Source organism: Crassostrea angulata, chromosome 9 (genome assembly GCF_025612915.1).
Source record: "Crassostrea angulata isolate pt1a10 chromosome 9, ASM2561291v2, whole genome shotgun sequence".
Lineage (NCBI taxonomy): Eukaryota > Metazoa > Mollusca > Bivalvia > Ostreida > Ostreidae > Magallana > Magallana angulata.
The window spans coordinates 5,130,157-5,140,861 of NC_069119.1; the positions used below are offsets into that span (position 1 = coordinate 5,130,157).

General features: G+C 33.2%; 1 pseudogene; it reads left to right on the forward strand.

Annotated features, from left to right (window-relative positions):
- Positions 1-1,814: 1,814 nt before the first annotated feature.
- LOC128163266 (uncharacterized) lies at positions 1,815-4,149 on the forward strand (annotated as a pseudogene).
- The last annotated feature ends 6,556 nt before the right edge of the window (positions 4,150-10,705 follow it).

The following is a 10,705-nucleotide window of genomic DNA, read 5'->3' on the forward strand; positions in this document are numbered from 1 at the left end:
ATTTTAAAAAACGTTTCTCACAAGCTCCTTACATTTCACAACCCTATTATTACAGTAACCAGTTCTTCATCTCTCTCCTGAACAAGTTGCGCAAGTGGATGCATGATTAAGCTGAACTGAATGCATTGTTGGAACCGTCAACTCTAACATAGCATTGGACCTCCTAGTACATGTACATGTAGGTATATGAAGTATGCTGACCCGGGTGATGACTAGTCCCCAGTATACCATTGGAGAGGAGGGGGTACCTCATCGCCATCAGCATGGACTCTAGATAGATGGTTCGAGCCATTTTTAGACTGCATTAATCTCCTTGAGAAGAATAACTCTGCATAAAGATAAATAAAAATTATTGAAAAATGAAAATTTTCTGCTAAAACATTTGAATATTTAATATTGTTTTAAGCAATCAGCAAAAAACAATCCTTCAAATTTATATAGGATTAAAAGTTGTTGCAATTGTTTGTTGTACATAACAAATTTATTTGACTTTTTGATTTCATGGTTTAAAAAAAATATGGTTCTCAGCTAAGATAAAAAAAATCGGGTGTAAAAAATTTAATATAGATTTGATGGGTAATTTGTAGATATAGGCCCAGCCTCCTCCAGATTGACTTACATGTACTAATACCTTGGATATCTCTCCTAAAATTCTCAAAATGCGTAACTTTTTCATTGTGCGTTGCCATAGTGCTCAGAATTATTAAACCGCGACCGGAGTAAATGTCCCTGGAGGTATTGTATTCCTAATTCGCATATACACTGCAATAATTTAATAACAGTGTAATTAGATTTATATTACCTTTCATGTGAAGCTGTTCTGCCACTGTCGCAGCTGCCAAGCGCTCACATACATTTATGACGGTGATTCAGACTAAATACCACAATTAAAGCTGTTTTTATTTTCCCTTAATATCGAAATACGAACATTCAAATAGGAATATAACAGTAATATGTACTGTAATGGTTGGGAACTGGAACTTTCTAGTTAGCGAGGGATTACATTTTGTGATAACGTACAAATGTAAGGGTCATCGTCGAAAATGAGAATAAAATGCCATGAATGCTTTTTATACCAACTTTGATACAAAGGGCACATGTATAATGTATCTGGAATATTCTAGTTAGCGAGGGATTATATTTTGTGATAACGTACAAATGTAAGGGTCATCGTCGAAAATGAGATAAAATGCCATGAATGCTTTTTATACCAACTTTGATACAAAGGGCACATGTATAATGTATCTGGAATATTCTAGTTAGCGAGGGATTATATTTTGTGATAAAGTAAAGGCCATCGTCGGAAATGAAAATAAAAACCCATGAATTTGCTGATTTAAGGCTTTTAATACAAACTTTGATACAAAAAGGCACATGTATAATGTAACATTTTAAGTCACATGATGCCTTCATGCATCAATTTGGTAAATGATCAATTATATGTACTAGCTACAGGAATAGAACAACAAATTAAAATAAAACAGCCAAAGTAAACCCCCTTGAATTTAAGTATGCTATCTAGTGATTTTAAAATACGTTTTTTTGTTTGTACACAAGCTCCTGTACATTAACACACACCACAATCCCATTATATACAGTAAACAGTTCTTCATCTCTCTCCTCAGAAAGTTGCGCAAGTGGATGCATGATTAAGCTAAACTTTGCGTTTCGAAAGAAAAAAAAGCACATGGATTAGTGCGGATACGTGCATGGTGTCATTACTTTTCAAACGATTTTCAAATTAGCAAATGTTAAATCAGGGTAAAAATTAACCCTTTGCATGCAATTTCTCGACAAAACTTCAGCAGCGTAAAATGCTTAATGAGTATTTTAATGTCGGGGACACGTTATCGAACTCTCAGGATGACAACATTTGTGGAAGTAAATAGTGCCGTGTGCATTATATTAAATTGTTCATTCTTTATCGGGGTCGATCCAACATGTATTACAATGATTTAGTCAACTAACTAGTGAGGTCTCAGTAATCATTTCCTTAGTGTCCAGCTACCAACAACACCAGAAACGATTTATCATGCGTGAGTGTTTGTTTATTTATGTTTATCAAAGTATTTCAGGTTAATATTGTTTTTGAGTTTCTAGTTACTTTTTTTTTAATTTCCTTTTGTCGGGTTAATACAAATTTCATTTACTGTTTTATAAAACATGCATTATTAGCAATAAACCTTTATCAAATAACTAGCTATGAAATAAGTAAAAGTCGAATTTAAACAAAGCAATCAAGCTTAAAAATCAGCATTTTCAACAACTCAAAAGCAATTAAGCAAGAACAAAAGGTACATCGAAATTTGAATATGTGGAAATATTATATATAAAACTAAAGTCTTCTTTAATTAAGCAAATTTTTACAATCTAGTAAGCTAATCTATTTGGTTTTCATTTTGATTATGTGGAAAATTGGTTTACAGACATAAATTTTGTTATCAATATAAATTATGGAACACTAATCACCGATTAGAAATTGTCATGGCCGTATGTGACCTATTCCCCCACAGGGCAACTGTCAATCTCGCATATACATGTTTCGATTCTAACACGTTTCTAAAATATGTTCATTTTACATTTTATGTTTTGATTTCTTAAAAGAATTTCAATAGCTGCGCAATATCTTGGCCAAATTTAATCATTTTTAATTATGAAACTTATAAATTCTTTTAAGAATTGAATCGCAGGGTAAAGAACGTTCCTTTTCGATGTTTACCGTGTAACCGATTCTGGTAATGTTAATGTATTCACCATCTACATACAGCTAATTAAAATACATGTACAAAGAAGTACAATTAACTTATGTTGTTCAGATTTTAAGATATTCACTCTAACTTCCTGAAAACTTCTGTGTAATTTGTGTTATCTTTTTCAGACTACAATGGCCGATTGTCGCCTTCTATCTCTACATTACTCGGTCTGTTGACTCTCCTTAAAATAACTACCGCTGTTGACCTGAATATTAATTTGAAGCATATAATGAACCAGTATGTATATCTATGTGGTCGGGATTCAATCTGTAATGAAGATTTGTTAACAACACCAGGTTATGAAGAAAGCGGGCGAATCAACATAAGCTGCCCTGTGTGTAGCTGTGAGGATATATGTCGAATACACGGAGACTGTTGTCCCGATTTTGCATCGAACACGTGTGTACAAACTTCATTTGAACTAGATAAAGGACACGATGTGGTCGAGTACTTCATGAAAAATGATTGTCCACAAGATGCTGATAAAAATTTAGTAAGACGATGTCAAGAGACAAACACTGATGAGAATGTCTTAAGGCGATACCCAGTAACTTCTACAGCCACCAACATAACGTACAGCAACGTCCAATGTGCAAGGTGTAACAAGGACATTTCCACTGTCCCGTGGCTAATTCAGACAGATTGTAATGTTGAAAAAATGTCCTTTTCCAGTGTTGATAAGCTTTGGAAATCACTCAATACCTTGCAGTGTAACATAACGTACGAACCAACTGAAGAATTAAAAGAAATTCTTCCCAGAATATGTGACAAAAATGTCCATCTGATCGCCGAATGCAATGCAACAGGAACTGTGTCAGATTTCGATGAACACATGGAAGAAGCGTGTAAAACGACCAACCTGCCCATTGGCGCGTTTAAGAATCCGTTTTGTTTATTGTGTAATATTCAGGAAGAATCATTCGACCCGCCAATCTCAACTTGCAATGTTACAGGAAAACTGAAATATATAGAAGAAAGAATCGCAAACGGATGTCTTAATAAAAGCGTGGATTTACTGACTTATCCATACAAGAATAAATTTTGCGAAGATTGCAATTTACCTAAAACTAATGAAGGTGACTTCAAGTATGCAGACGTTGATCTGACTATTCGGGTTTACAACAAATTTCATACTTTGACTGATATCAATAACGTTTCAAAACTTGTGTATTTGTCTAAATATTCCATACGTTCTTTTAATTTTTCGTTGAATTCCACTTTAAGTGAAAGTATTGAAATGCAGCAAAGGTCACAAGATCAAATAAATGTGAAATTTATCAACTGGAACAACAGAAATAAATGGTGTAGAGAGAGAGAAAATGTCTATGCTGTAGGAGATAATGGATTACAGCAGTCATGCTCCTGTAAAGCAGATTGCAATCAAACAAACAGTTGCTGCAACGACCCTGATGAGGCATGGACTAAAAGACTTTTGAAAACATGGGGTTGTGTCAATTCAACAATTCCGCGTACATCATCTTCAGATAATCACTACTTTATGATCAGTAAATGTCGAGATAGCTACAACAACGAACTCATAAAACGTCTCTGCGAGTCAGACGATGAGGAAAACTATCTTAGTTTTATACCTTTGACTGATATTCAATCATTATTGACTTACAAAAATTACTTTTGTTTACTATGTGTTTTTCCGAACACTCCCAGGAAATTAATTGTCCCATGGACATTCTCCATGATATGCCCTGTAATATTTAACTTTAAGAATGAAGAAAGCCTTGAATCAGTTATCAATCATGGGTTATCACGGCAGTGTACTTTCAATCTTGTCCCAAGCTCTGATGATTATATCCCAGACAGTTGTGATGGTTGGGGTGGACGAAGTCTATACTGTTCAGTCTGTTATCAATATAAAACATCTGTAAGCGACAATATCTACGTTAGTCGGGGATACCGTTCAATATTTTCACTGTTTGATTACTCAGAGGAAACAGTTAAAAACAACAATGATGAAAAGTGCTCAAATGATGAAGTCTTTGATCAGGTAAGATTTTGAGCAGTTTAATTAATGAATTTTCCCTCTTTTAATTGAAAACTGTTTAGAAATTTAAGGTTAACATAATGTTTTAAACAAAAGTACATCAAAAATGTTGATCCCTGATATAAATTTTGTTACCTTACGAGAAATGTAGACTGCTTTTTCTTGGAAATTGAAATCGACAAATTCGAATAATAAGAATTGATATCGTAAGCTATTGATTCTGCGCTGTATTTCCATTATTTCAATTACTTTGCTTGTAAAGTTTTGTTGTCACATGCTCTTTTTTGGTTTTCCAAAGTTCCTTTATCCTTATTTTGCCTTTGAGAATGATTCCTCTAACTGCAACCGTCAAAACGGTTTGAGCATGTGACATAAAGGTTATTATTTCACATATCACCAATTTGAATATTAAAATATTCTATAGTTTTCATTCCAATTTGCTTTTTTTTGTAGGACGAATGTAGAAAGCTTGTCTGCAATCCAAGGAAAACTCTAGTGAATGGAACTTGCAAAACAATGATTTCATCCTACAAATCAAAAACCTATAATGTTGCATTTCAGGCGGTCATTTATTCAGAGATCATAATGGAGATTTACAAATATGATGTCATTCAAAAGATAAAATCGATTGTTATAGAAGATCTCTCCAATGATTCAGATTTGGAAATTCTTGATTTTAAATACTACCATCGAGTTAACAGGACATGTGAGAGGATGATCGAAGTATCCAAACTTAACCCTCTTTCGATTGAAGCATTCGTAAGGATATACTTCCGCAGAAAATCTGGTTCTAAATTTTTGGATTCCGATATGATCGAACACTCCCTATTCAATGCGACTTCGAAAACTTGGTCCTGGGGAAACATATCAATAAACATTCATAAAAGTATTCATGCTTGGTTCCTTCCAATTTCTAAGACTGAAATGTACTCGACTCCATTCTGTAATGGTCTCCTGGAATATCGCTTTTCCTCTTATGATAGAAGCGATCCCGGCACGGATATAACGGAATTGCTGTTCTGTCCACAAGTGTTGCTTAATCCCGATAAATATACGATTTCTTCGGACGGCTTGCAAGCGTTTGTCAAATACCTGAATCGAACGTTTTATCACAATGAATTTTTTCGGGGGGTCAACAATACTCTCCACATTTGTGCTAGTGATCTCTCCTCTGGTGTTATGGCGTTAACAACCCTTGAAAGACAATCAAAACGATCAGAGTTTCCACTTGCTCTTCAAGTTATATCAATCTTTTCTACATGTATCTCTTTGATTGCTCTGTGTATTACATTCATTGTGTACTGCGTTCTTGAAAAATTGCGATCCATTCCGGGACAGAATTTGATGTGTTTCGTAGGATCCCTATTCTTTGCTCAACTTTTCTCACTATTGAAAGACTTTTTTACTGTGAATACCGTGGTGTGTGAAGGAGTGGGCATTTTAACATACTATTTCTGGGTGTCGGTATTTACGACCGCCAGTGTATGTTGTTTTCACATGTGTCGTGTGTTTGTTTGTAACGCCAGATTTCAGAACAAATCGTTTTGCACTCAAACCGTAGTGTGGTATATGATATATTCGTTTTCAGTGCCTCTCCTTCTCACCGTTATCACTATAGGATGTCATGTTATTTTATCGCCTTCTCGTCTATCTGGTTTTGGGGGATACGCTTGCTTCACACTTGACAGAGATACTCAACTGTTCGCTTTTATTATTCCTATAACTGTTATTTGTTTCGTAAATTTCATTTTATTCTCAGTTACTTTTTATAAAATCCATGATGCCCCGATAATGGAAACGGCTAATTCCCATTGTAGAAACGATCTCTTCATTTACTTCAAATTGTTTCTTTTGACAGGAACAGCGTGGTTGCTACAGGTTATCGACGGTCTGTTTGCCTTGTCTCCATTTTCCTATCTTGTAACAATATTTAATGCTCTTCAGGGTTTGTACATCATGATTTCTTTTGTCTTGAACGATCGCGTGAAAAATATGTTTCGTGAACTTGGGATGAATGAGAGGTTTAGATTCCTGCATGTTACTTTTAAGTCTTCACACACTACGGAAAGTACACAACTCACACAGAGAATCACTGCTTCCTCAAACCATGAAAGCCACGTATAAATTTCGTACAGTACCGATTATTAGACCCAACCAAACAGAAAGTAAGTCCCAACTAAGCCCTGGGTTTACTTTCTGGGTTCACTTTGGGTTTATTCTTGGTTAACTAGGGAGGACCAAGACTTAATGCTATAGAAAACCCAGAATGGACACAGAGGGTCAACCCCGATCAGTATACCTTTGAAAGCAGACAATACATGTGTAATCTGAATATACACAGGGCAGGAATTACAGGCAGTAGGGTGGTAAGATAAAAGATGGGTCTGCTTCACAACTCAGTGTGTACAGTTGACCTTAAAAGCAATTCCCGAGTAAACCCAAAGTAAACCCCGAGTGGACCCACATTTTCAAAAAACAGACCCAGGGTAAACCCAAGTAAATCCAAAAGTAAACCCAGGGTGTAGTTGAGGTTTACTTTGGTATTAGCTTGGGTCTGATCGGTTCTGTATAGAAATAGGGATTCTTGGCCCCAAGAAAGGTTTGAACTTCCCGATACCTTAATTCATACGTTAAGTCCTTTTATTCTTTTTTGGTTTGATTTCGATTGGAATTTACTGCATCAAGACTTTATTTCTCCAGCTACATCATTATTTATCATTATGTTTTTCTTTTTCTCGTTACTTCTCTCTCTCTCTCTCTCTCTCTCTCTCTCTCTCTCTCTCTCTCTCTCTCTCTCTCTGTCCACCCTTTTCTTAGAGTATAAAACCTCAAAGTCAAAATTAAAGTCTTTTTTGTTTGGCCCTTACCAAACATAACATCTGTGTCAATTTCACTTCGTGTATCCTTTGCCCTCAAATCTACCTTAGTAAATGATATGACCAGCTACACGACGCACAACATATTTTCTTTCTTTTATTTTCTTTTGCATGTCCTTAAAAATGCAATGAGTTCGATTTACTCCATATTCCATTGTTGTAGGAATTCAACTCAATATTGTTTTAATTGTATTGTATATCATACTTGTGAAATACTTTTCAAGACATATATATATATATATATATATATATATATATATATATATATATATATATATATATATATATATATATATATATATATATATATATGTATTATGAATCGTGATTCCGCTTTGGCTATAAAGGTTCACGTTTATGTATGTATGTCCTAAACAGTAAATTATTTATTTATCATCTTCGAGTAATCAATTCGGTTTTAGTTTTTAAAAAAAGAGCTTCTTTTTTTTATTAATCTCAAAGTCGATCACTCGCATGAAATACATAAAAAATTTCAATAAGAAAAATTATTTATCTATGTTAAAAGTATAATTCATACGTGGATAAAGAGAGCAAAGATATTATCTTTAATCATTTTATTTTATATACAAAGTTTTGACTTCTTATATTATCATTCATTTTCTATAGGTAAAATTTGATTTAAGAAGATAATATAAAAGCTGCCTTATTCAAACTCATATAAACTGGGTTTAAACCGTTTAGACATGTAATGAATTGCTTTACGGCTGATATTTTGTATGTATTCATTTAGCGAACGTGTAAACTGCTTCAGCATTATGATTGTATTAAGATTGCAGTTATTAGCTCCATTTATTGAAGTAAAACTAGAGCTTGATATTTGATTTCATTTTACAATATATGTGGCAATAAAACAAATTAAGCTGCACTTGAAACAAAATGAATTTAATCAGCATCGATTAAAGCAAAGAAGGTGTTGCAAAACAGTGGGACTATTCCCTAACGTAGAAAAGACCTTTAAATATCCGTATCGCTTGAGAGCCACATCTAACTATAGACACATTACGTAGACGACTATATTTACATAGCGGGTATGTTCCGTATGAGGCAAAATAAACAAACATTTTACGTGCAATTCTATCACACACGGCAGCCACCAAATACTAGTACATGTATTTGGTTACAGTTAGAAAGATAACTATAATTATACATGATTTCTGTATATTTGAATGTTATAACATATCTCAATTTGATATCTACTGTCCGGCTTGTTTAAAATATCATTCTTGAGATACATGAATAAATCTGATTCTGGCTCTTTAAAACCGTCAGAGTTGTAATTATAATCATTCTATGTTTCTATAGTATCTAAATAAACGCTAAGTTTAGTCAAAAAGTACAAATGTTTCCGTACATATTTGCAGTAACCTATTGTTTCATCACCGATTCATACTTTCTCAAATGATTTTGTTTGCTTTTAACAACCTGTACATGTATCTTTGAAATCAACATACCCGTTTATTTCATAAAAAGGGTGAAAAATCAACTTTCTACATTGATGCATACTAAGTACATTGTTTTGAAATCTCTTGTTCAGAAGAAAATATTTTTCAAGTTTATAAAGAGGACCCCACACAGTAATGTTGAAAAAAAAAAGCAGACATGCAAAATATTACATTAACAAGGGTTTAAATAATTTTATTCAGACATTCTTAAATTATATCTATACATTACCTTTCCATGCGATTAAAAGAAATAAAATTAAAATTAAAAAAAATCCAACTTTTTCTGGATTCGAACCCAGTCAAAAATGTAAGACAGGGTTTTAACTTATTCTAACTGCGTAACCACTCGACTACTCTAGACATCAATTACCGAGGGGAAATTAAATACATCGTTTTTAGATATTTGAGCAAAGTCATTGTGGAAGCAGTAGCAATATAAAGTTTAGTACTTTATTTTAAGTTTTATCATCTTTTAATTTCACTGTCATTATCTGAAAAGAGAAACTTAGTCATTTCAACTATTTTTTGGTAGGACCTAAAAAAGTGACACAGTAAGGATAGACATTTTGAATGCTTAATTTTTAGCAATATCAAGGCAATGAGGTAGCGACAAAAGTGACGATAAGACAAACATCCATAGTTTAAAAACATATGAATATAATATATTTTAATGGTATTTTATGTAATAAAAACAAAACACCTATTTGACATTCTTTGATATGACTTAATGTATATCAATGCCATGCATTTATTCACATTAAATTTTATTTCTACATTGTGTTAATAGCAACTAAAACAGATATTCCCCTGTCTCATCAAAATGCACAAACAATCGTGAAATTCGTTTTTGAACAACGAAATAAAGTTTCATAAAAGATACTTTAACGAGCAGTAAAATAAAATGCTGATCTAACATTCCATAAAAGGACCTAGACACAATTTGAGCTTTAACCTTCCATTTTTTTTTATTTTGAATGTATATAATAGTTTATATTGGTAAATCTAATGCTTTATGAAAAGTTAGATAGCCAATATCAAGTTACAAGCAAAGAATCGAAGAGAGTTTAAAATTATTTGTTTTGTAAATGTATCATATAATACAATATCAGTGTGTTTAATATCATACAATATCATAATACAATATATTTGTATACTATCATACAGGATCATGATACGATATTGTATTGTGTCATCTATGCAATATTTAATTCATCATATGATACACAGCGATCGTAATTTCTTTCCTTAACATTATTTGTTAATATTTAGAAGACTCGAGTATTGTTTTCATAACCTTTGTATCCACTCCTAAAGGATCACCTGAATTGACCTATAGGGCCTGTATCGGTGTCTGGCTTTACAAAAAGCATATTGATTTCCGTTGCATTTCTTGATTTTAAGTGATACACAGCAAACTCTTAATGGACGCTTTTTAGTACTTGTGCTGTCCTCAGCGAAAGAAAAAGACTATGCTTTGTCTGTAAATTTTATTAACGCAGCATCACTGTCGAATGACAGAGTAAATTCTAGAGAAAAACAAAACACAAATGTTTACTTATACATTCACAAAAACACATTCGTACTAGAAAGTTTTGGTTTTAAGATATTCAAAGA